This window comes from Tasmannia lanceolata, unplaced genomic scaffold (assembly GCF_043159265.1).
Source record: "Tasmannia lanceolata isolate RefF3 unplaced genomic scaffold, GAP_Taslan_0.1 ptg000037l, whole genome shotgun sequence".
Lineage (NCBI taxonomy): Eukaryota > Viridiplantae > Streptophyta > Magnoliopsida > Canellales > Winteraceae > Tasmannia > Tasmannia lanceolata.
This window is the reverse complement of record NW_027518714.1, coordinates 45763632-45789128: the sequence shown is the minus strand read 5'-3', so window position 1 is coordinate 45789128 and position 25497 is coordinate 45763632. Positions and strand designations below refer to the sequence as shown.

The following is a 25497-nucleotide window of genomic DNA, read 5'->3' as shown; positions in this document are numbered from 1 at the left end:
CATGACTGGACAAGACGAATCCTAAAAACTCTAATGCAAGACTTGACTCGAACCAAGATGGCCGTCCATCCAGCTGCTCTACGTATCCCGGCCTCGGGAAGAATCGGAGTCAACGTAGTTCGATGACCTATTCTAAACTACGATGCCTAACCATCTAGAACCGCTATCCTTGACTCGATCCACTAGACTTGACTGATTTTTAAACCTTTTTACACAATTGCTTAAATTTATGTGAATTGTAAGTTTTAGGACTCTCTATATGCCCTAACTAATGCAAGTTTGTTAGCCTTAAGCTAATGCAGGTGAGCCCTACATCCTATGTGTATCTTGGTTGTGCAACCTAATGAAAATTATGGGCTGACTATATGCTTCCTAGTCTAGCCATCGGTTCGACTAAATGTCTAACCGATCGACTCGAGGCCTCCTAACTCTAGGGACACTCACACGACAGGACACACCATATCAATACAAACAGGACAGACTCCTAACTCTAAAACATCCCAAATAACTAGGACAGACTCCTAACTCTAGGGGAAGATCTTTTTGAATAAGGTTTTGAAGAAGCTTTGTATTTTTTGAAGGTTTGACAAATTTATTTTTAAAGGTTTGGCTGGACCTGGGATGTGAATCCCAAGCTGCACTACGTACCCTGTGAAAAGGGATCAAGCCAACGTAGTTCGGAACGAACTCTTCTACTACGCTCATAAAGCTCAAAAGTATTTCAAAATGACTTAAGATTTTTGATATTTTTCAAGTGTTTTTGAATTTTAAGATATTTCAATATTTTTGAATTTTTAAAATATTCAATTGTTTTTGGATTTCAAATTTCTAATGTTTTTGTGATTTTAAATGATTTCAATGCTCTTGAGATTTTAAGATTTCAATGGTTTATGAATTTTAAAATTTTAAATGTTTTCACCCTTTTGGTCAAAGACCAAAGAGAACACACAATGCAACACCCTAAGGTAAAACCCTTAGGGTAAAGGGGAAATCCCAAACCAACAAACTAGTATCTCAAAACAAAATGTAACAATCCACAAACAAGTAAACAAACGTCTCAAGAACAATGAAAATGATCTAAGAACCCTAACAGGTAAAAGCAACTTTAAAGGATAAACTTCTATCTAATAGACGAACTAAAAGGCTACGGGGCGAACTCCTAACATGTAGGATAACTAATTCTAAATGGGAAGCTAATGAGTCCAAAATTCTCGATTGCTTTATAAAGGAGGGTAAATGAGTCAAAGACTCGCTCTATAAATGAGGGAGACACTAACATGAGGTTAAGTAAATCTCCTAAAAGAGGAACTCCCTAAATGAGACAAGGCTTGTTGTGGACCCCGATCCGAAGAGGTAGTGAGGTGAGGGAAACTAGTCCCTACACCATCCTCTGGATCATCCACGTGAATGGAGAGCTCTACCAAGGAACTCTCGAAACGGATGCCACCCTCATAGCATAGCACGAGTGGCGATATAAAAAGAAAGAGATATGTCTCGATCCGGAGCCAAAACTCGAAACCAAGACATACCTGAAATAAACTCAGAGTCGCCATCCATGGATATACCATTGAACCCTAAAATCAAATCCTCTGTGCAATGGATAACCAGAAATATATATGGGTTCGTGCCTGGTTACGAATGGGGAAGGTCTGAGAGCACCCCCGATTCGTCCGAGTGCAAGCACTTGGTCTCTTATGCCATTTATTATTAACTCCAAAGAAGTTTGGGTAAAAATCATATGAAATAGGAACAATCCTCAGGAATCGTCTACCTAAGCATGCATTTCCTGAGGATAAAATAATAAGCACACATAAAATGAGATGAAAGATGTGTCACCTAAGCATAGCTAGGTTAGGAGTGACATGCCTAATGGGTGTCTAAATTCTGATGTGCAAACACATGCAAGCCACAGCAAAAGGTATAGGATCAGTACGAGAAAGTAAGAAAACACATCAAAACATATAATAACAACATAATAAATCCTAAGACTCTAAATTATTAGCCCGAGTCTTCGGATGGTCTAGTATTCATCCAAAGAAGCCTACGTATCCCCGCCTCCACGAGAATCAAGGCAACGTAGTTCTTCGCACCTATTCTAAGCTAGGATGCCTAAGACACCTAGACCTCTATCCTAGACTCGATCTAGAAGACCGGACCAATTATTAAAGTTTATTGTACGATTATTTAAATTCCAGTGAATTATGGATTTTAGGACACCCTATATGCCCTAACTAAATGCAGATTAGCCCTAGGCTAATGCAGGTGGTTCCTACAACCTATGTGTAACTAGGCTGTATTTCCTAAGGAAAACCAAGGGTGGATTAGCGTATCCTACTCTAGTCATCAGTCGGCGATGTGAATCGCCAACTGACCGGACGGAGGCGCTCCTATAACTCTAGGACAAACCCCTAACTCTAAAACAATCACACAACAAGCAAACAAACAAACAACCTATCAAAAGACACAACCTAACTCTAAAACTCTCTATCTAGGAGAAACTCCTAACTCTAGAGGAAGATCTTTTGAAAATGAAGGTTTTAAAAGTTGCTTATTCGAAAAGATTTAAAATGCTATCTACAAAAGTTTGGCTGGACTTGGGATATAAATCCCAAGCTGCACTACGTACCTCGTGGAAGAGGATCAAGCCAACGTAGTTCGAAACGAACTCTCAAAATAACAAACACTTACAGCAAATCAACTATTTTTTATGTTTTAAATTTCTAATGTTTTTGAATTTTTAAAATATTCAATGTTTTTGGATTTTAAAACTTTTTCCAATGCTTTTGAAGTTTTAAAGTGTTTTTTCACCCTTTTGGTCAAAGACCTAAGGGAAAATACAAAGAAAAAACCTAGGGCCAAACCCTAGAGCCAACAAGGGAAACCCCTAAACCAAGTAAACTAACGCCAAAGGCGAAGGAATGATCTAAGATCACAAGCGAGCACAGCTCTCCGAAGAAGACAAATGAGTTAAAGACTCCCTAACAAGAACAAATGAGTCAAAGACTCCTTAACAAGAACAAACGAGTCAAAGACTCTCTAATAACACCAACTAAGAGATGAAAGCGCAAAGACGAATGAGTCAAAGACTAGCCTGAAAGAGAATGAAACACGAGTCAAAGACTCCACTAATAACAACACAAAGGAAGCAACCGAGTCGAAGACTCTCTAATAAAAGCAACTAGAGGATAAAAGAGTCAAAAACTCTCTAAAGATACTGCAAAAGGAAAGGCGAGTCAAAGACTCTCCAATAAATCCAACTGAAAGAACAAATGAGTCGAAGACTCTCTAGAAAAACTGCGAAAGAGATAAATGAGTCAAAGACTCTCTAATAACAATACCAAAGGAATAAATGGACCAAAGATTCTCTAAAAGAAATGGAAACACGATTCAAAGACTCTCTAAGAGAGACGAAAACACGAGTCAAGGACTCCATTGACAACAACTAAAGGATATACGAGTCAAAGACTCTCTAAGAGATGGAAACACGAGTCAAAGACTCCACTAATGCTAATTAAAGGATAAATGAGTCAAAGACTCTCTAATAACACTACATTAAAGACAAATGAGTCAAAGACTCTCCTAATAACACCACCTAGAAGGCGAATGAGTCAAAGACTCTCTAATCAAGGGCTGACTCCTATGCGAAAGGACTACCGAATAAGAAGAGACTCACAAGCAAAAAGAATAAGAGACCTTGTGCATATTTGGCAAAGGTAAAAACATCCAGCCAGGCCGGACAGCTACCTAGCCCTCAGGGTGCAACAAATGTGCAACCCAATACCCATAAGGGTAGGGGTATGAAGCCAAGCCGAGTAGGGTGTTCTTCCAAAACCAAACGGCGCACAAAGAGGAGGTTTAGCAAGAGAATGAGACCGGACGGGTCTAAAAGAAAATAAGAGACTTTATGCATATTTGGCAGAGGTAAAAACATCCAGCCTGGCCGGACAGCTACCTAGCCCTCAGGGTGCAACAAATGTGCAACCCAATACCCATAAGGGTAGGGGTATGAAGCCAAGCCGAGTAGGGTGTTCTTCCAAAACCAAACGGCGCACTCTAATAACACCATCTAAAGGATGAATGAGTCAAAGACTCTCTAATCAAGGCTGACTCCTATGCGAATGGACTATCGACTAAGGAGAAGCTTACAAGCAAAAGGAATAAGAGACCTTGTGCACATTTGGCAAAGGTAAAACACCCAACCGGGCCGGACAGCTACCTAGCCCTCAGGGTGCAACAAATGTGCAACCCAATACCCATAAGGGTAGGGGTATGAAGCCAAGCCGAGTAGGGAGTTCTCCCAAAATCAAAAAGCACACAAAGAGGATTAACGAGAGAATGAGACCGGACGGGTCTCCCAAACACACAAAGATGGGCTCTAAGCAACCTTATCATTGCCCTTGCAAAGGGAGAAGCAAAGGCTAAGACAACTAATTGACCAAATTGGTCTCTAATTAACAAAGGAACAAACTGAAGTACAACCTCAGAGAGGATTCTACAAATGAGGCTTGCCTCCAAAGGAGGACTGCCTAACGAGACAAAGTATGTCTCCTAGCACAGGCTCTATTATCTAAAGAAGTCTAGAAGACTACGCTAGTCTATCTAAAGAGAAGAAAAAGGTTACTAAGTAAACTCAAATTTCATTCAATTATTATAAAAACAAATCAAATATCCGCAAAGTAAGGTCTACAACTAAAGAATGCACAATCTGTAATAATAACAATCATACAATGATAAACAACGTTAATTAGTCCAGACCAGCCGCTGGATAGCCTAATAAAGCAAGAAACAACATTAAACACTTCTATGCCCAACCACAAGTGCCACTGCCCCGATATGGGGGTGAAATCAGATGATGCTAAAGTAATCATCTGATATCACAAATACACAGGATAATATTCCTACAAACCGCCTTGAAATCAGACAGTACTCATGTCGATAATATCGAATAGAGTAGTCATCTGATTTCCTCCTTCAATTAAACAATTTATTGAAATAAAATTAATTAGCCCAGACCAGCCGCTGGGTAGCCTAAGTAAAATAAGCTTTCAAAATAGTCTCACCTGGACAGTCCATTCATCTTCAGAACCTAACTCAAAGTTTAGTACAAGAGAAGAATATTAAAATTTTTAATAGATTATACGAATGCATGCAATGATATTTCTGATTTTTATAAATTTTGATGCATAACAGGGGGCATATCTGAAAGGTTGAGTATGCCCACTAAACAAAAGAGGGGAGCGCTACTTAGATTGAGCGAGTCCCCTAAAGATGGGCTTGGGCTGTCGCCTTCATCGCCCTATCACTGAATGGGGCTACTAATATCTAAGAGGCATCTAAAAGACTAAGCAAGTCTACTATACAAATGAGAGGAACGCTACTTGGACTGAGCAAGTCCTAAGAAGCTGGGTTAGCTCTATAGAGACCTAAATTGTCTCTCTAAAGGGGAGGCTCCGACTATCGCCATCATAGCCCACCAGCTTATCTCTGTCCTTCGACTTCTAAGCTAACTTCCAAATACATAATATACTAACCTCAAAAGAATGCTAACATCACCAAAGTACACATTTCTTGATAAACAGGGAGAATGAAAAAATGTAAACAGGCTCATTATTACTATGCCACCATCACAACATAGATGTATTAGTTGGCAAAAATTATCAGCAGATTTAAGGAGCAACCTGAAAACAATGCAAGTAGACAGTGCTATGATATATGTGAATATTAACAAACTTAGCTACTCACTTGATTTCAGTAATATAATACCAAAGTCGGGTAAAAGAAACACATTTCATTATCAGTTGCCTTCATGAAACCAAACAAATTCAATGCAAATTCAATGAAATGTACTCATTGCATTCTATAAAAAAAAACTGTCTTATGTGAGCAAGTATATGACGAGGAATATTCAACATCAACAGCAATTAGAAAGGAGTACTATTGTTCTCATATCATCAATTTTGTCGCAGTTGTACTAGAGGCTTATAGAAATAGAACGATGATTTCAAACTGAGAATGACATTACAGGTAGAAAAATGATACAGCAACAAGTAATACATCCAATAAAGTTACAATGAAAAGCGGTCGGAGCATGATATAATAGACTACAGATTATTATTTTTCTATCCTATGGTTTACACCACAAAGCTCACTAGAACAAGCCACATAATGATGGGGTTATGACTTGGAATCTCAGGTGGGAATGTAGGTGTTAAACTTTCTTTTTATAGACCATCTATATGTATCATATGCACACCCAAAACAATGAGAAACCTCTAAATTTTGGACAGGACCCATAAGATGTCACAAGGGGCGGTGGCCACAGGATGGCAAAACCCAGCTAAGCAGCACCTCCTTGTAGGTGATTTTGGCCATCGGCATGCATCAATCTCAGCCCAACATCAGCCTCTTGCTTGTGCAAGAGTGGGCCCGGGCCAGTATCCGCCCCCCTAGTTTCTTGCATCTCTAGAACAATCTTAGCATTGTTCCTCTTCTCCACTGTGTCCTCTCCAAAGTCATGTAATCTACAGTTGATCAAATAGTGATCATCCCGCATGGAGTTGTGAAGGTTGGTGAACCAGACATGGAATCTCTTGGCACAGAAGTAGCCAATGCTGAAGAAAAGGCAACCCAGCCAGGAAAACCGGTAGACGGCAAAATTAACTAATAGTGGGTAGCCCAGTGCAGGGAACAAGTCCTTCGCCAACATGTAGGGCACACACAAGAATGTCAGCAGCTTTACCATGATGGGGATGACAATCTCACGCAAAGCCCACAGCCCCCGTAGTGGTGAGAAGATAATCGCCTCTCACTCTTTGAAAATTTGTTTTCCAACTTTCATCCACCAAGGACGCCATATGATTCAACATAGCCAGCCTGGTCCAGATCTTGAGGAAGATGAGTCCCAATGCCCAATCCCGATACAGGAAGAAAAATGGACTTTCGTCCACAGGCACACGCATTGGCACAATCACCAACAGCTCAAACAGTAAACCAAAAAAAAAAAAAAAAAAACCTGGATGACAAAGATCCATAGCGACAACAGTGCAGAACCTTTAAAAACAATAGCACACCATTTCCAGATTTCAGTCACCAAGTCCCAAACCCTTCCTAAAGTTGTACCCACACTTTCTGACAGACAGCAAGAAGGAGATTCTTTTTCTTTTTTTTTTAAACGGAAGCAGCATGTCACTAATCTGGAGAAAGGAAACTTTTGGGCTGAGATTACACAATTGAGCTCAAAATTGAAAGAAGTAACAACATGACAGGCGATTAATAAGTTGCTGTAACTCATACAAATGAAAGGCTGATGCCAAAATTATCAGCTAAACATGCCTTGGAGCATTCGGCCATGAACAAGGGACTAAAAAGTTGAAGCCCAAAAGTACTATAATAGCACCAATATGTCCAGCAACAAGGGAACTTAAACTTCACTCAAGCTTTTAATCAAACATGATAGCAATTAAAGGGAAAAAACAAAAGCAAGCTTCTAAATCTCCACCACAACAAGCATCTAATTAAAACAAATCAATTCCCATCTCCATTTAGAATGGGTGAGGGAAAATTCCAATATCAAACCAAAATTCTCTGGTCCCTCATTCTTTCAACATGAACATAGTTAATCTCTTATTTCTCCATGACCTTATCATAACACACCACTCGGACACAGGCACATAACTGATTTCCCAAGGACTACATAATCTACATTGGCTGAAATGCCAAAGAATGAGCATGATCATAGGGTAGTCATAATTCATGACACAGACAATTTCTAAAGGATACAGGCGTCAAAATATTATCATAATTCATTACTTCTCTGGGCATGCCACATAAGGTTCAAATCATATAAGATAAACTTTATCCTGATGCTTATCCAAATGTTTAATATGAAAGATACCAATGAAATTAGAACTGAGGATAGGATTTTGCTTCTTAATCATGAGATATAATAATCAAAGCTTCAGACAATCTAATTATCTTCTCTTAATCAAAGCTCTATGGACTAATGAACAAATTTCATTCAAATGTCAATCTTATGAACCTCAAAACTTGCACAGGGAGTCCATACACAAAGAAATAATAATAAAAACAAGAACATATTCCTAACCACTGATAATAAATATAAAAATCAAAACAATAAAGAAATATGGAATTATGATGAAGAGTACCTTCTTCAAATGAGGCTGCAATTTGATGTAAATTAAGGATTCACCAGATCTGATGTAGAGACCGGAAGATTGGTCGGAATTTGCTTGGATCGGCCAGAGAATGATTAGATCCTAACCAAATTGAAAATCGATCGGAATTCGGCAGATCTGATTGGAGAATAAGAAGAACTGAGATTTAGAGTTCCAGACAAGGGTTTCTAGTTTAGATCTACTCTCTCTCTCTCTGCTCTTTCATTTTTTTTTATATATATATATTTTTTAGATTTGAGATCTCAGATCTGAGATTTCTCAGATCTCTCTCACTCTTCTTTATAAACTTCGGAAATTTCTCCAATACCTTAGATCTAAGAGATTTTTCGAATAAGTTGTAATAGATCTAAGATATAGAAATAGAGATAGAGAAGAAACGAGTTAGGGTTAGAAATTACCAAGGTAATGACGGAGAAGAGGGTATCGATGATGAGATATGATCGGAGAAGCTTAGAAGGAAAGAAAATAGGGTAATCAAAACGAAAATTCCGGCTAGGACTTGGCCGGGATCCGGTGAAATTCCAATCGAAGAAGAGAAATCCGAGCTTAAGATTTGGGATTTCCCCTTTTCTCAGATTTCTCTCTCTCTCTATCTCCGACTCTCTCTCTGCTTTGATCGGAAGACGGATCTCCGACGAACGATCGGAGGAAGATGATCGGCGACGGAGGAAAAAGGAAAGAAAACCCAAATTTTCTGCTCTCGTTCTCTCTCTCTGTTTAAAAAAAAAAACGAAAGATGAACAGTGCTCTCTGTTTTTCTGATTTTTTTTTTATATAAAAAGGAGGCTGTTGATAATGGCACTACTATTTTTGATAGGGCGCGCGAATTAATAATCGCACCCTTCCCGCTTTGTCTTATTAGACAAAAGGCAAAACTTCGGCTATTTTACAAAAAGGCACCCCCCTGTGCGGATAATTTGCCCCCCTTCTGCATTTATACAACGACACTGACTCCGTCCGTTCGCAGGGCAAACCAACTCGGATTTCGACGAAATTTTACAGGGACCTATGGGGGACCCTAACCTAGCTTAGGGTGCAATCCGGGATCCTAGCTTGGTGATTGGATGGGGTTTTGCTCAAGCACCGCGAACTTGGGTCCGGTCAAAATGGGGTGTCTACAGATGCCCCTCTTTGGCAGAGCGTGTGTAACACGCGAATGGCAAAGCTGAACAGACGACACATTTTGACTGACCCGAAAGCAAAGCAAATTTTATTTTTTTTATTTTCAGTTTTAAAACGATATTCACAAATGTAAAACTCTACCAACAAAAGGGAGATAGCCTCTCACCGACTCTTAACTCGGCAACTAAGACATCTCAAAGAGATAGTCTCTCCCTAATACTCATGACTCAACTATCTAAACTAGTTAACAACAAAAAAAAAAATGAACGAACGATTGCAAAACACAAACACTTTTTTTTTTTTCAGGCTAAGCCGAAGTAAACATAACAGTTGCTCAAAGAGCACCAACCAAACAAACAAACAAATCATTTCAATCACTCAAAGAGTTTTCATTTTTTAGAAACCATAATGCAACTCGTCTAAGACAAGCATAAATCCAAACACTCAAAGAGTTCTTCCTTTTTAGAAACATGCAAAATAAGCTAAAGACCACTGTATTGAAATTCGTCCAAAACATATTCAAAACTAAACACTCAAAGAGTTTTTTTTTTTTTTTATCATGCGGATCAGTCTAAGACTTGACCAAATATTAGGGTATTCGAATATTTGAGCTAAACTCAAACATCTAATACCGAGGCGAAACTAAGTCTCCAGCCCGGCGGTAGATATACAGATCATTGCTGAAAATAAATCTGTTTAACTACCCGAGTAACTCTGACTCCTTTCTTTCAAGGTAGCGAATCACTCCGGATCACGCGGTTCTGTTAAACAGTTCCACATAAATCCAAATTCGTATGTCCTGCTAAACAGTCCCATACAAACCTCTTCGCAGATACACATGACTCCTAACACGTTAGGAAGCTGCACATTGCGGAACGATGATCATGCAAGTCACTACGTGACATTGCAATACTAATCATCGGGGTACTAAATACCCGGGAGAAAGAAGAAAAGACCAATCCGTGCAACACAGGATCGGAAATATTTCCTTATTAAAAATTTTCAAAAAGACCAAACCGTGTAACACAGGTTCGGTAATTTCCAATTCTATTAAATTCTTTCAAAACGACCAAACCGTGTAACACAGGTTCAGTGATTTCAAACTCTGTTAAAATCTTTCAAAAAGACCAAACCGCGTAACGCAAGTTCGGTAATTTCCATTTCTGTTAAAAATCTCTTTCAAAAAGACCAAACCGTGTAACACAGGTTCAGTAACCTCCATTATCTAAAACCTCTCAAAAATGACCAAACCGTGTAACACAAGTTCGGTAATTTTTTTCTTTGTAAAATTTTTTCAAAAACAGATTGAAGGAACAATCAGATAGTGCAACACTAAATCCGATAATTTCTTATTCTATTAAAACACTCTTCAAAACACTTGAAGAAAAGACCAGATCGTGTAACACATATTCTGGTAATTTCTATCTTTATTAAGAAAAACTTCAAGACAGCAGGAAGTTGAGAAACTCACAATGACTGAAAGAAAAGATCAACTCTTAATGATTTCATTGATAAACCAGTCATCTCTTCGCAAAGAGTAACTAAGATGCATGATTTTTATCAAAGACCGGACTCAAGTAACTTGACACAATTTTTGGAGGTCAAACCTTTTTCAAAGACGCAAAGCATTCTATTGAAGTTTAAAAATCGCTGGAGTAAATTCTAAACTCCTCTGAGACAAAGATTTTTCCAGGAATTTTAACTCCAAAGGAGAATAACCTGACTAAAAAGCTCAATACAAAGAGTGTTCGAACTTCTCTAGTCTCTATTTTATAAAGATATTTATCTCAAGTATCAATGATTACTCGATATCTTTTATGACATAAGTCATAAAAGATGCCCCTAGTATGATTACTTCCATGACAAAATTCATTAGAGAGCAACAAAAAGGGAATGGGCCAAAGGCTTTTATTACTGAATATTTGAGATTACAACAAATTTTCTGATAAACACTTGGGTTTACAAGGTTTTTCAATAGGTACAAGAAACTTGTTCTATTCAAAATTTTCTTATCTCTGCCATATGCTGATACCGGAACTGAGCTGAAAGCTTGTCGACATCTGAAAACTGCTCTGCTTTACATCATTCACAGGAATCACAAATTCTCTGCTTCTCTGAGCCTCTGAGTCTTTATCACCCCGGCTTTGAGAGGAATACTGACTAAACAGGACTCTGGAAATTGACTTTGACTCAACAACAGACTAACTTTGATAAACAACGACCAAAGACTTTGACGAGTTTTAAACAAGACTCCAAAAGAGACTGAATCTGCTTCTTAAACTGATAAACACTTTAAAATGGTTAAAGGTCTACCACTCTTAGAATCTTTTAAATACCATGTTTAAAGATGTTTTAACCTCTTTTCAAGATCTCCGTCATGGTTATTATCCCTTCAGATCGTTTAGTTTCAATTTCCTAACTCAAAGAGTAACAAAAGAAGCTCTGATGGTACTTACTCAGACATTAAAGAAGATCCAAAAAGAAAAATAGAAATTCAACCGGCTTTCAGAAAGCTCTGTCCTTCGTGAAGTCTTGCCATGACTAAATCGCCCTTTTGGGTTTTCGATTTAGCGGACCGCGTGCCTTAATTTTTGCCTGGACTGTCTGCCCTTGCAGATTTTCCATCCAGCAGGCCCAATGCCCTGATTTTTGCCTAAACTGCCCTTTCGGGTTTTCAGCTTAACGGGTCTAAGACTCCATCATTTTTTTTCTTTTTCTGTTTCTCTACAAACCTGGGCCTAAATATACCAGAAGGACTTTCAGGTAGGCTTAGGTTCAAAAAGGCTAAACCCTAATGTATTTGCATGTTACTGGACCGAATCTGGACCCTCCAGACTTCCTACGTATCCCTGAAGAAATGGGAATCAGATCCGCGTAGTTCGCCCTATTTGGCTTTGCAAAAAACGTGACCGAACCCGAATTAATCAGGCTACCTACGTACCCTTAAAAAGGGATCAGGTCATAACGTAGTTCAAACTACTTTCTTTTCTTTTCTTTTCTTTTTTATATATATAAAAAAATGCCCCTAGTTTGGGTTCATCAAAGAAACAAATTGTTTTATAGGCCCAAAGGGTTTGCAAAACGGTTTAAAACATTTAGGCTGCTGACTCAAAGCTCAGGTCGATCAAAGACGGCCTCCTGGTGTATTTAAGCATAATACTTTTTTAACTGATCCAGGTTTGTAGGTTCATTTAATTTTTCTCCATTTTCATTGAGGAGTCTTACGACTTTTCCAGGCAAGACTACATCAACGATGTAAGGACCAGACCAGTTTGGCCTGAATTTACCTCGAGGATCAAATACCCGTGCCCTGTAGGACTTTAAAACAAGATCTCCAGGTTTCAGATCTCGAACACGAACTTTCTTGTTGAAAGCTCTCTCGATTCGCCTCTGATATCCCTGGATATGGTACAAAGCTCTCAACCTCTTCTCGTCTATCATATGCAGCTCATCATGTCTGGCTCTAGCCCAATCAGACTCTGGCAAGTCAGCTTCCATCATCACTCTCAAAGAGGGAATCCTTACCTCAACGGGGAGGACTGCCTCCATTCCGTACACCAAAGAATATGGAGTTACACCTGTTGAAGATCTGATCGATGTCCGATAAGCCCACAAGGCATATGGAAGCTTATTCGACCAGTCTTTATAAGTCTCAGTCATCTTGCTAATAATGACTTTAACATTCTTATTTGCCGCCTCTACAGCTCCGTTTGTTTGAGGTCTGTAAGGAGAAGACTTGTGATGTCTTATTTTAAATTCTTCACACAGGTGTAACACCTCTTTCTTGAAATGCGACCCATTATCTGAAATCAGCTCATGAGGCACTCCATATCTGCAAATAATATTGGCACGAATGAACTTCGCAACTGTATTCGACGTTATGGAAGCATACGAAGCGGCTTCAATCCATTTCGTAAAATAATCAATTGCGACCAGAATGTATTCATGTCCGCTCGAAGATTTCGGATAAACCTTTCCAATTATATCAATTCCCCACACTGAAAACAGCCATGGAGAAGTCATAGAGTGCAACTCCGAAGGAGGAACATGAATAAGATTTGCATAGACTTGACACTTATGGCATTTCTTCACAAATGCGAAGCAGTCTGCTTCCATTGTGGGCCAATAGAATCCAAGCCTCAAAATCTTTCTTGACAACATTTTCCCATTCATATGAGGTCCACAAACTCCTTCGTGGGTCTGCTCAATAAGCTCTGCAGCTTTGTCTTCATCAACACAGAGAAGCTGTATGCCATCAAATGACCTTCTGTACAGTTCTTCACCACAAATAACGAAGTTGGCAGCCAACTTCTGAAGAGTCTTCCTCTCTTTACTTGAAGCTTCTGAAGGATGCCCTTTACCAGCAATAAAATTCTTGATATCTATATACCATGGTTTCCCATCTGGACACCTGGCTAAAATCTCTATTGCATTCACATGCGAAGGGGCCCACTGAAGTCTGACAATTAGCGGCTGAACCTCCATTGATATAGAAATGTCTAACATCGAGGCCAAAGTAGCCAAAGCGTCAGCAAAATGATTTCTGGTCCTTGACAAGTGAGTGAACGTAATGTTCTTGAACTTTTTGACCAAAGATTCCAAATAAGTGTTATAAGGGATCAATTTATCTTCTCGAGTTTTCCATTGTCCATTAATCTGGCAAATGATCAAGATAGAATCCCCAAACACATCAATATCTTGAATTTCCAAAGCTAAGGCTGCCTCTAACCCGGCGATGCAAGCTTCATACTCGGCCATATTGTTCGTACATTCAAACTGTAGCTTGATAGAAACAGGAATATACTCTTTTCGAGGGGATATAAGCACAGCTCCTACTCCTTGTCCTCGACTGTTTACAGCTCCATCAAAGTACATAAGCCACTTAGTACCCGAAGCTTCTTCTTCAATATCCATGATCTCTTCGTCCGGAAATTCTGCCTTCAGAAAAGCATTCTCTTCAACGGGTGCATCGGCCAACTGTTCAGCAACGACACGCCCTTTAATTGATTTCTGAGTGACATAGGTGATGTCAAACTCAGACAATAACAACAACCACCTAGCGGTTCTTCCTGTAAGGGCCGGCTTCTCAAACAAATATTTTAACGGATCCATCCGTGAAAGCAAAAAGATCTTGCTCGAAAGCAAATAATGTCTAAGCCTCTGGGTAGCCCAAACTAATGCTAGACATGTCTTTTCCAACACCGTGTACTTTAACTCGTACTCCAGCATCTTCTTACTGATATAGTAAATGGGCTTCTCCCTTTTAGACTCCGAATCTTGCTGAGCAAGCATGCAACCCATGGCTGTATCTGTGATAGACAAGTACAACAATAACGGCTGACCCGGAATGACAGGTGATAGAACAGGGGGCAAGGATAGACACTGCTTAACCTTTTCAAAAGCCTCCTGACACTCTTCATTCCATTTCTTTGAGGAATTCTTCTTCAGAAGCTTGAAAATGAGTTCACACGTCATCGTCAGATGTGATATGAACCGTCTCAGATATTGAACTTTGCCAAGGAAACCTCGGATCTGCCTCTCTGTCTTCGGCGGCTGCATTTCTTGAATCGCCTTAATCTTTTGCGGGTCTACTTCGATCCCTCTTTCACTGACCATAAACCCTAAGAGCTTTCCTGATGTAACACCAAAGACGCACTTATTCGGATTTAGGCGAAGCTGATATTTCCTGATTCGCTCAAAGAACTTTCTCAGGGCAACAGTGTGCTCAGGTCGAGTCTTGCCTTTCACAATCATGTCATCGACATATACTTCGACCTCTTTATGGATCATATCATGTAAAAGAGTTGTAGCAGCCCTCTGATATGTAGCACCAGCATTTTTCAGACCAAACGGCATCACCCTGTAGCAGTAGGTACCCCACTGAGTAATGAACGCTGTCTTCATCATGTCCTCGGGCGCCATCTTAATCTGATTGTAGCCTGAGAATCCATCCATAAAGGATAGAAGAGCATGACCAGCTGTATTATCAACCAGGAGATCAATGTTTGGAAGAGGGAAGTCATCTTTAGGACTTGCTTTGTTCAAGTCTCGAAAATCGACACACATTCGAACCTTCCCGTCCTTTTTGGGCACCGGTACGATGTTCGCAAGCCATTCTGGGTATTCAACCACTTGAATGAATTTTACTTCTAACAGTTTCTTTACTTCTTCATAAACCTTCAACTCCCATTCAGTTTTGAGTTTGCGGAGTTTTTGCTTCTTTGGCTTAATACCAGGGATTAAGGGTAAGCGATGTTGAACAATTTCTTCACTTAATCCTGGCATGTCATCATATGACCAAGCAAAAACTTCCTTGAACTCTTTGAGCAAGGTGATTAATTCCTCACGTTCTTCAGGAGATAAAATTTTGCCAATTCGAATCTCCCGAATCAAGGTTTCATCACCTATATTCACAGTTTCAATTTCCTCTTCGAGTGGTTTTGCTCGACGACTCTCATCCTGTTGAATCATGTATTTGATTTCAGGGGGAGTGTCGTCGGCATCCTCATCAGAGGGGGAGTCTTGATTGTTATTATTAAGTTTATCAGATTCTGAAACAGAAACAGTAGAAATAAAAGTAGAGACAGGAATGTACACAGAAGAATCTTTTATTTCATTGAATGTTGAATCAAGTACATCAAATGATGAATTACCCACATCGGGCTTTACAATGGACTCTTGAAACAAATTTACAGACTCAACAGATATATTGACATCTGTGTCAATTGACTCTGAACTATGCACTGAAATAATGTCAGAATCATCAATAGAAACAGCATCTGACTCGATCTCGCTGGAAGAAGAGGAATCACCATCGACCTCAGGAGACTCGACCTTTATAGTACCTGCATCAAAAGAATTGTTAGAATAAACAGACTCTGAATCAGACTCAAAGACTGACATGGACTTACGAACAACAGACTCTTTTGAAGGGACACGACTGCTTAGGTAAGTAACCTGAGGTATGACCTGAAAGGTCCAGTTAGTCAATGGTTCCTCTGCCGGGGTGATTAAGTGAGTAGGATTCAGAATCACGGCCCTCTGATCAATCACAGCAATAATCTGAGAATCTTCAAGGAACATTGAATTCAGCAGGCTCGGCTCTATATGCTCTGCCCAATCAGCTTCTGACTCAGCTTCTGTCTGCACACCGATCTGCTTGTCCTCTAACTGCAAATCGAAGAAAATTTCAAAACCTGGCAACCTCTGTCCTGAATTCTCATCTAGCCAAGTTTCGGCAAAGCCACAGAAAGGGACATCAGCACCCTCTTGTCTAAACCGGCCATTCATTGTCAAATTAATTGGCGCCATTGGTAATTCTAACCCTCTTCGGCGACATTCAGCCCATTTTCGCATCAACTGCTTCATCTCTTTAACCTCTTTCTTTGAGGGCTTGTATCCCAGCCCAAATAGACCGTTGAAGGATTCAAACTCAGGGAACTCAGTCAAACCCTGATGATATTTACCCAGCCCCGCACCTAGCATGTATCCCTGTTGGCGAATTATCCTGACGACATTCGAATTTGTACTGGTCAGAAAACAAATTTCCTCCTTTATAGCTTCCTTGAAGGTGATGGCAGTTACTTCTAGCGAGAACCCAGTTAAACTAATATCGTCAGCCTTCTCCACAGTCAGGTCCTGAGTAATCAGCCCTACTTCAAGATCTGGGTCTCCCTTTACAGTTACCACTCCGTTTTTGCGAAGAAACTTCAGCTTTTGATGAAGAGAAGATGGAACAACCCCAAACTTGTGCAGCCAAGGGCGGCCCAGCAATAACAGAAATGAAGCTTTGATGTCCAGAACTTGAAACTCTATTTCAAAGTCTTCTCCTCCGATCTGTATTTCGGTGACCAGAGTTCCGATCACATCTCGGCGAGTACCATCGTACGCCAGAATACCCTGTTCAGATGGGATGAAGTCTGCGGGACCAAATCCAAGAGTTGTAGCAGTACTCAGTGGGCAGACATTCAAAGCAGAGCCGTTGTCAACCAACACCTCTGGTACCCTCTTTTTATTGCAAACCACTGTGATTTTCAAAGATTTTGTGTGGTCTCGGCCTTCAGCAGGCAAATCATCATCAGTGAAAGACAAAGTCTTAGACACTCTTGTCATGGCAACCAAGCTCACCAATTCATCAGGAGTAGTGTCAACTGAAATCTGTGCTGAATTAAGCTCTTGAAGGACTAATTTTCTGTGCTTAGATGAGGCCATGAGTAAACCCCACACGGAATTATTGGCCTGAGTTTTTTTTAGCTGTTTCAACAAGCTCTCCTCTTCTTCATCTACACTGATCTTGTTCTGCCTCGGATTCTCTGCATTCCTTGCAAATTCTGCAGGATTTTCAACACACAATTCCTGAGGCTTGAATACACGCCCACCGCGGGTCATATGACGCATCTCATCACAATGGTCATTTAACAATAATATCCCATCTTCTTCCATTTGGACAAAATACGACTCTCTACTGTCATTCCTCTCTTCAAAGTCCTCAGCTCTTAGTACATACGGAACTGTCCTTGTATTTCCAGCACTGTCAGTCTGAAATACACAAGACTGAGAAGAAGAAGACTCAGCAAATTCATCATCATTGAAGGAAATCACGTAACGCTCTTTCCTTTCTGCTGCTTCCAGGTCCCTTTCGTCAAACTTCATGACATAGGTTTTTTCTGTGGTAATGGCACAAATGAGGTTTGATGGATCAAGCAGAGGCTTACTAGCAAAAATTGCATTGATAGTAGGAGGAGGCATGGCATGATGGTTAGGAAGTGGGTTCTGAGTGACGTTTGGTCTCTCCACTGCCAATTCATTTTTGTCAATCATATTTTGAATGGCATGCTTCAAGGCCAAACAATTCTCAGTCAAATGCCCTGGACCTCTATGATATTCACAATATTGGTCCATCTTCCAGAATGTGGGTAAGGGATTGGGTGGAGGTTTGATATCCGGGAGCCGGATCTTCCTGTCTTTCATAAGCCTTTTGAATATCATTATTATAGGATATGGAAGAGGATCAAACTTTCTGTCAAAGGTACCTCTCCTTGGCGCTCTGGCAGCTTCTGCAGCAACTCTGGCCACAGGCCTGGTGTAACTGACAGTGTGAACTTCCTTGGGCGGGACCATAGGTCTTTTCCCTTCTCGGATCTCTGTAGAAACTTTTGCTCTCAGGCCCTTTGCTATAGCATCTTCAGTCTGAGTACCAGTCTTGATTAGATGATCAAAACTTGGATAATGCTGAGGTGCCAGAAAATGGAAATACTGAGGAGACAAACTCTTCAGAACTAGCTTTATCTGCTCTGATTCAGTCATTCTCTGGCTTAGCTGAGCGGATTTGCGTCTCCAACGCCTGATAAAGAAAGTAAAGGTCTCCTGAGGACCTTGCTTCAACTGCTTTAGGTCTCTCTTCGTGACCTCAATACCTTCCTCCATCGAGAACTGCTCTATCAATTTCTCAGAAATGTCCTCCAGGGTTCTCACCTCTTCCGGTTTCAGCCTTAGGAACCATTTCTTTGCAATCCCAGTTAAAGAGATCGGAAACAACTGCGCCATCTGTTCACGGCTCAGACCGTACTGTTGGGACAAAATGATAAACCACCTCATGTGGTTACGCGGACACCCGGTTCCGTCATATTTGTCATAATCAGGAGCTTTGAAGTTGGGCGGCAGAGATACTGTCGAAGACAGTATCAGTTCAGAGACATCAAACTTCTTAGGCCCCTGGACTTTCATCTGCTCCATATCATGAGCCATCTTGCTAAATTTTTCAGACATTTCTTTTTCAAATTTTTCAAACTTTTCTTTTTCTCCATCAACTTTTGGAGCGCAATACTCTGCAGCGTATTGGGCGTCATCTATATCAACCTCAAAGGGCGAGATATCAGGTCTACGCGCTTCCGGAGACGCAGCACGAGTATGCTGAAGTACAGGTCTAGAGGTGGAAGTCTTATCACTTATCTGAGTCTTCATGTTGGCCATTTCTTCTTTCATCCCGGCCATGTCCCGAGTGAGATTCTTCATCATCTCTTGCATACTGAGCAGAAGGTCAGTTGAGTCAGCCATTTGGTTCACTTCAAAGGAACCGGAAGACTCTGGTGAAGGAGGTAAATGTACTGCGGATGACACAGGAGAATCAAAGTGACGAACAAGTCTAGACACTGAAGTAGGTCTAGACCAGGCAGGTTTAGCTTGGGAGTCCTTTTTGGGAGCGATGGTTGCTATCTTTCAGAATCCTGATTGGAAGTTAACAAACTAGATTAAATGATTGACAAATGAAATAAGATAGTTTGCACCAATAGAGAGAAAAGAAAAACAAACATCCTTTGTATTGATTATATGGACAGGTTACAACGCCAGCAATTGGTTACATGAAAAATGATGAAACCCTGAATTATCGACTGTCTATAACATGTATCAAGTAAAATTTCTTTCTTTAAATTTTCATCTATAATGAAATCAGATTTACAATTTTTGACTCTGATTATATTCAAGTAAAACAAATGAAAACAATAAAAGAAATGACAATCTCGATCCAAAGATCCTTATGGTTCACCAATTCGAGCTCTTCGGAATGCAGGCTCTCCAAATACTCCTCCCTTTCGGAGCTTAAACATGAAAGCGGATCTCCTCTCCGCGATTTTGTTTCTCCAAGCAGCTACTATGGATGCAATGAGGTCAGGAGTAAGGTCTTCACAACAAGGTGGTGTAATGACCTTAGGAGGACACAAAATTCCAATAATCTGGGAAGGAAAACACAAAGGTGCATAGAAAGATGATTTTTCTAAACCCATAAGATGGACAAATGAGTACGGGCAAGTACTGGTAATAATTTGTGGACATGATTGACTCACCCAACGAATTTGATTTTCTCCTATGGTCTGCAACCAATGGTGCCATTCATTAAGCTGAGGTTGCTTAATCTTTACCTTCCAGGAATGGAAACTCTTAAGGGTGTACTCAATGCGGTTTGATGGTTGAAGGATAGTGAGTTTTTCACATAACCACACGTATAACAGTTTGGCACATCCAAAAAAGTTATCCTGCACCTTTCTACTAGCGATAAAATCTAACCCATAAAAGGTTTCAGCCAGCATAGTAGGGACAGGATTTCTCCCCTCATTTATCTGATCTATTATTGTCAACAAAGTGAAAGGAGCGGCACTAGAATCTCTGCGAAGGACATGACGTGCAAAGACAGCAAATACTAAGGCACTACGTCGACACTGCTGAAAACGGGAGTCAGTAGGATCGACGTTATTAGAAAACAGTTCGATGAGGGCTTGAAATTGCACATTTTTCTCAGTTAAGCATGGCAAAGTTTTCACGATCTTATTTTCAAAAAGTTTGCAAAAAAGATCATGAGGGGAGTCTGTGCTTGAAGGTCGGATCCAGAGTCCCTCGGGAGGAAGCTCTAACAAGGCACACCAGTCCTCAAATATAGGACAGAATTGAAAGGACCCGAATCGGAAGACATGGAAAACAGGATCCCAACATCTAGCAGCTGCTTGAAGAAACTTCCAATTTATACCGCGACTATTCAGATGAGCAAATGAACCGATGAAACGCTCAGCCACACTCCATTCTTCACACCTCAGCGGAAAAGATTTAATGGTCTCGGCTATCCACTTGTCTAACAGATTATTCGCCATGATCAGACCTGACACTCAAATAGAACAAAATGATAAGGGAGAGAAAATAACCTTTAAGTAAACAATAAGAATGAATTTGACAATCAAATATACGGGAAGGATACAATCTGGGACATGGAATTTTTCATCAAAGATGAGAGATCATCAAGAGATCAGACAATAGACCACGGCCATAAAATGACAAAAGTAGGTCGCAAACCGGATCTAAATCTGGCGATGAATATCATCAACTATGCGATCAAAAGGATCAGAATGATAGATCATGGTCATAGGGATAACGGACAAGCCATCAACCAGATCTAAGACATAACAGGTTGACAAATAAGGATCTAATCCTACTGAATGATGTATACATGGGAATCCAGATAAGGTAGACCGACTCCAAAGGATAGCAATCATGTTTAACATATTTTTGGATAAAATCCAGCAGCATAACGGCTATACAAGGAGGTCAAGGTCCAAACTAAGTAAACTGACTCTAAAGAGTAGCAGTCATGCTCGAAATGTTTTGCGAAAAAATCGACAGCATAACGGCTAAACAAGAAAGTCAAGAGAAGGCAAACTCACGGTTTTCCTAACTCTAAGAAATAGCGATTATGCTCAAAATATTCTGCGAAAAATTCGGCAGCATAACAACGCTAGACAAGGAAGTCAAGAAAAGGCAAACTCACGGTTTTCCTAACTCTAAGAAATAGCGGTTATGCTCAAAATATTCTGCGAAAAATTCGACAGCATAACGACGCTAGACAAGGAATCCTCGTAACTCAATCAAAGATATATGAATAATGATTACCAGAGAAAGGTGATCAACTGAAAGACTGACCAAAGGTGAGAATGTACAACAACAGGTCAAATCCTATAATGAAGAGATCAAGGACCAAACCTGGCCAAGGAAATGGCAGTAAAAAAGCCATTGACTAGATCTAAATCTGAATAACGAATGGATATAACCAATTGAAATGAATAAGGAACTCTACCTAAGAGGAGAACCCTAATATACATAATCAGTATATATAAGTATATACACATACACACAAATCCTAACCAGGGGCACCAGCCCTAATTCTAATCTAGCGGAGTCAAGAAAATGTCGACTCAAGACAGACTGATGAGTGTGTACTAGGACCGTGTTGTAGTCATATAAAATGAGCTACCCTAGTCTATAAATGGGGCAAAGTTCCTAACTCTAGGCTCCACATGTGTGAGCAACACATGTTCGACCCTATATGAATGCAATACAGATGTATATAAACACAGGTACTTCCTAGTTGGATTTCACTAGGCCAGTAAGTATATACATAATATATAAAACAAAGTAGGGCTCCGGACTCAATCTAATGGGTACTATGCGTATGAAACATACTTAACATGTATAACACAAGTACGCCCCGTGTCATACATAGTATGCTTCATTGCTCATCGGCTGCTGTAGACAAAAGTACGCCCAATGTCTACGACTGCAGCTCTAGCGCATAGCTTGGAAATAGATTCAACAGTACCATCAGGGTGAAGACATCCCAGTCGGGTACGCATTGAATCTATCCCGTGGAGCCAAGAAGGAAAAACAATGAAATAAATAACAAAAATGATAATGCATGATGTGCAGTATGTTAATCCCTCGTTTTAATTACGCACATGTCTGGTGCCCCTGGATTCTAACGATAGAATTCCCATTTAAAATGATTTTAACTCAAATTTCTCCAAAGTTAGTAAAAATGGCATTTTTATAGAGTTAGGCAATGTTCCAAGAAATCCCCAGCAGAGTCGCCAGCCTGTGGACCCCGATCCGAAGAGGTAGTGAGGTGAGGGAAACTAGTCCCTACACCATCCTCTGGATCATCCACGTGAATGGAGAGCTCTACCAAGGAACTCTCGAAACGGATGCCACCCTCATAGCATAGCACGAGTGGCGATATAAAAAGAAAGAGATATGTCTCGATCCGGAGCCAAAACTCGAAACCAAGACATACCTGAAATAAACTCAGAGTCGCCATCCATGGATATACCATGGAACCCTAAAATCAAATCCTCTGTGCAATGGATAACCAGAAATATATATGGGTTCGTGCCTGGTTACGAATGGGGAAGGTCTGAGAGCACCCCCGATTCGTCCGAGTGCAAGCACTTGGTCTCTTATGCCATTTATTATTAACTCCAAAGAAGTTTGGGTAAAAATCATATGAAATAGGAACAATCCTCAGGAATCGTCTACCTAAGCATGCATTTCCTGAGGATAAAATAATAAGCACACATAAAATGAGATGAAAGATGTGTCACCTAAGCATAGCTAGGTTATGAGTGACATGCCTAATGGGTGTCTAAATTCTGATGTGCAAACACATGCAAGCCACAGCAAAAGGTATAGGATCAGTACGAGAAAGTAAGAAAACACATCAAAACATATAATAACAACATAATAAATCCTAAGACTCTAAATTATTAGCCCGAGTCTTCGGATGGTCTGGTATTCATCCAAAGAAGCCTACGTATCCCCGCCTCCACGAGAATCAAGGCAACGTAGTTCTTTGCACCTATTCTAAGCTAGGATGCCTAAGACACCTAGACCTCTATCCTAGACTCGATCTAGAAGACCGGACCAATTATTAAAGTTTATTGTACGATTATTTAAATTCCAGTGAATTATGGATTTTAGGACACCCTATATGCCCTAACTAAATGCAGATTAGCCCTAGGCTAATGCAGGTGGTTCCTACAACCTATGTGTAACTAGGCTGTATTTCCTAAGGAAAACCAAGGGTGGATTAGCGTATCCTACTCTAGTCATCAGTCGGCGATGTGAATCGCCAACTGACCGGACGGAGGCGCTCCTATAACTCTAGGACAAACCCCTAACTCTAAAACAATCACACAACAAGCAAACAAACAAACAACCTATCAAAAGACACAACCTAACTCTAAAACTCTCTATCTAGGAGAAACTCCTAACTCTAGAGGAAGATCTTTTGAAAATGAAGGTTTTAAAAGTTGCTTATTCGAAAAGATTTAAAATGCTATCTACAAAAGTTTGGCTGGACTTGGGATATAAATCCCAAGCTGCACTACGTACCTCGTGGAAGAGGATCAAGCCAACGTAGTTCGAAACGAACTCTCAAAATAACAAACACTTACAGCAAATCAACTATTTTTTATGTTTTAAATTTCTAATGTTTTTGAATTTTTAAAATATTCAATGTTTTTGGATTTTAAAACTTTTTCCAATGCTTTTGAAGTTTTAAAGTGTTTTTTCACCCTTTTGGTCAAAGACCTAAGGGAAAATACAAAGAAAAAACCTAGGGCCAAACCCTAGAGCCAACAAGGGAAACCCCTAAACCAAGTAAACTAACGCCAAAGGCGAAGGAATGATCTAAGATCACAAGCGAGCACAGCTCTCCGAAGAAGACAAATGAGTTAAAGACTCCCTAACAAGAACAAATGAGTCAAAGACTCCTTAACAAGAACAAACGAGTCAAAGACTCTCTAATAACACCAACTAAGAGATGAAAGCGCAAAGACGAATGAGTCAAAGACTAGCCTGAAAGAGAATGAAACACGAGTCAAAGACTCCACTAATAACAACACAAAGGAAGCAACCGAGTCGAAGACTCTCTAATAAAAGCAACTAGAGGATAAAAGAGTCAAAAACTCTCTAAAGATACTGCAAAAGGAAAGGCGAGTCAAAGACTCTCCAATAAATCCAACTGAAAGAACAAATGAGTCGAAGACTCTCTAGAAAAACTGCGAAAGAGATAAATGAGTCAAAGACTCTCTAATAACAACACCAAAGGAATAAATGGACCAAAGATTCTCTAAAAGAAATGGAAACACGATTCAAAGACTCTCTAAGAGAGACGAAAACACGAGTCAAGGACTCCATTGACAACAACTAAAGGATATACGAGTCAAAGACTCTCTAAGAGATGGAAACACGAGTCAAAGACTCCACTAATGCTAATTAAAGGATAAATGAGTCAAAGACTCTCTAATAACACTACATTAAAGACAAATGAGTCAAAGACTCTCCTAATAACACCACCTAGAAGGCGAATGAGTCAAAGACTCTCTAATCAAGGGCTGACTCCTATGCGAAAGGACTACCGAATAAGGAGAGACTCACAAGCAAAAAGAATAAGAGACCTTGTGCATATTTGGCAAAGGTAAAAACATCCAGCCAGGCCGGACAGCTACCTAGCCCTCAGGGTGCAACAAATGTGCAACCCAATACCCATAAGGGTAGGGGTATGAAGCCAAGCCGAGTAGGGTGTTCTTCCAAAACCAAACGGCGCACAAAGAGGAGGTTTAGCAAGAGAATGAGACCGGACGGGTCTAAAAGAAAATAAGAGACTTTATGCATATTTGGCAGAGGTAAAAACATCCAGCCTGGCCGGACAGCTACCTAGCCCTCAGGGTGCAACAAATGTGCAACCCAATACCCATAAGGGTAGGGGTATGAAGCCAAGCCGAGTAGGGTGTTCTTCCAAAACCAAACGGCGCACTCTAATAACACCATCTAAAGGATGAATGAGTCAAAGACTCTCTAA

At 40.2% G+C, this 25497-nt stretch overlaps 1 long non-coding RNA gene and 1 pseudogene across 1 annotated transcript; both read right to left on the bottom strand.

The window, feature by feature from the left end:
• Nucleotides 1-6337: 6337 nt before the first annotated feature.
• On the bottom strand, nt 6338-7031 carry LOC143861485 (putative E3 ubiquitin ligase SUD1 pseudogene; annotated as a pseudogene).
• An 8878-nt stretch (nt 7032-15909) lies between these two features.
• Nucleotides 15910-16586, bottom strand: LOC143860280 (uncharacterized). The gene is made up of 2 exons (XR_013239656.1): nt 16287-16586; nt 15910-16162 (listed from the first exon to the last, which is right to left on the bottom strand). It is a non-coding gene; the product is annotated as an uncharacterized LOC143860280 (long non-coding RNA).
• Between the last annotated feature and the right edge of the window lie 8911 nt (nt 16587-25497).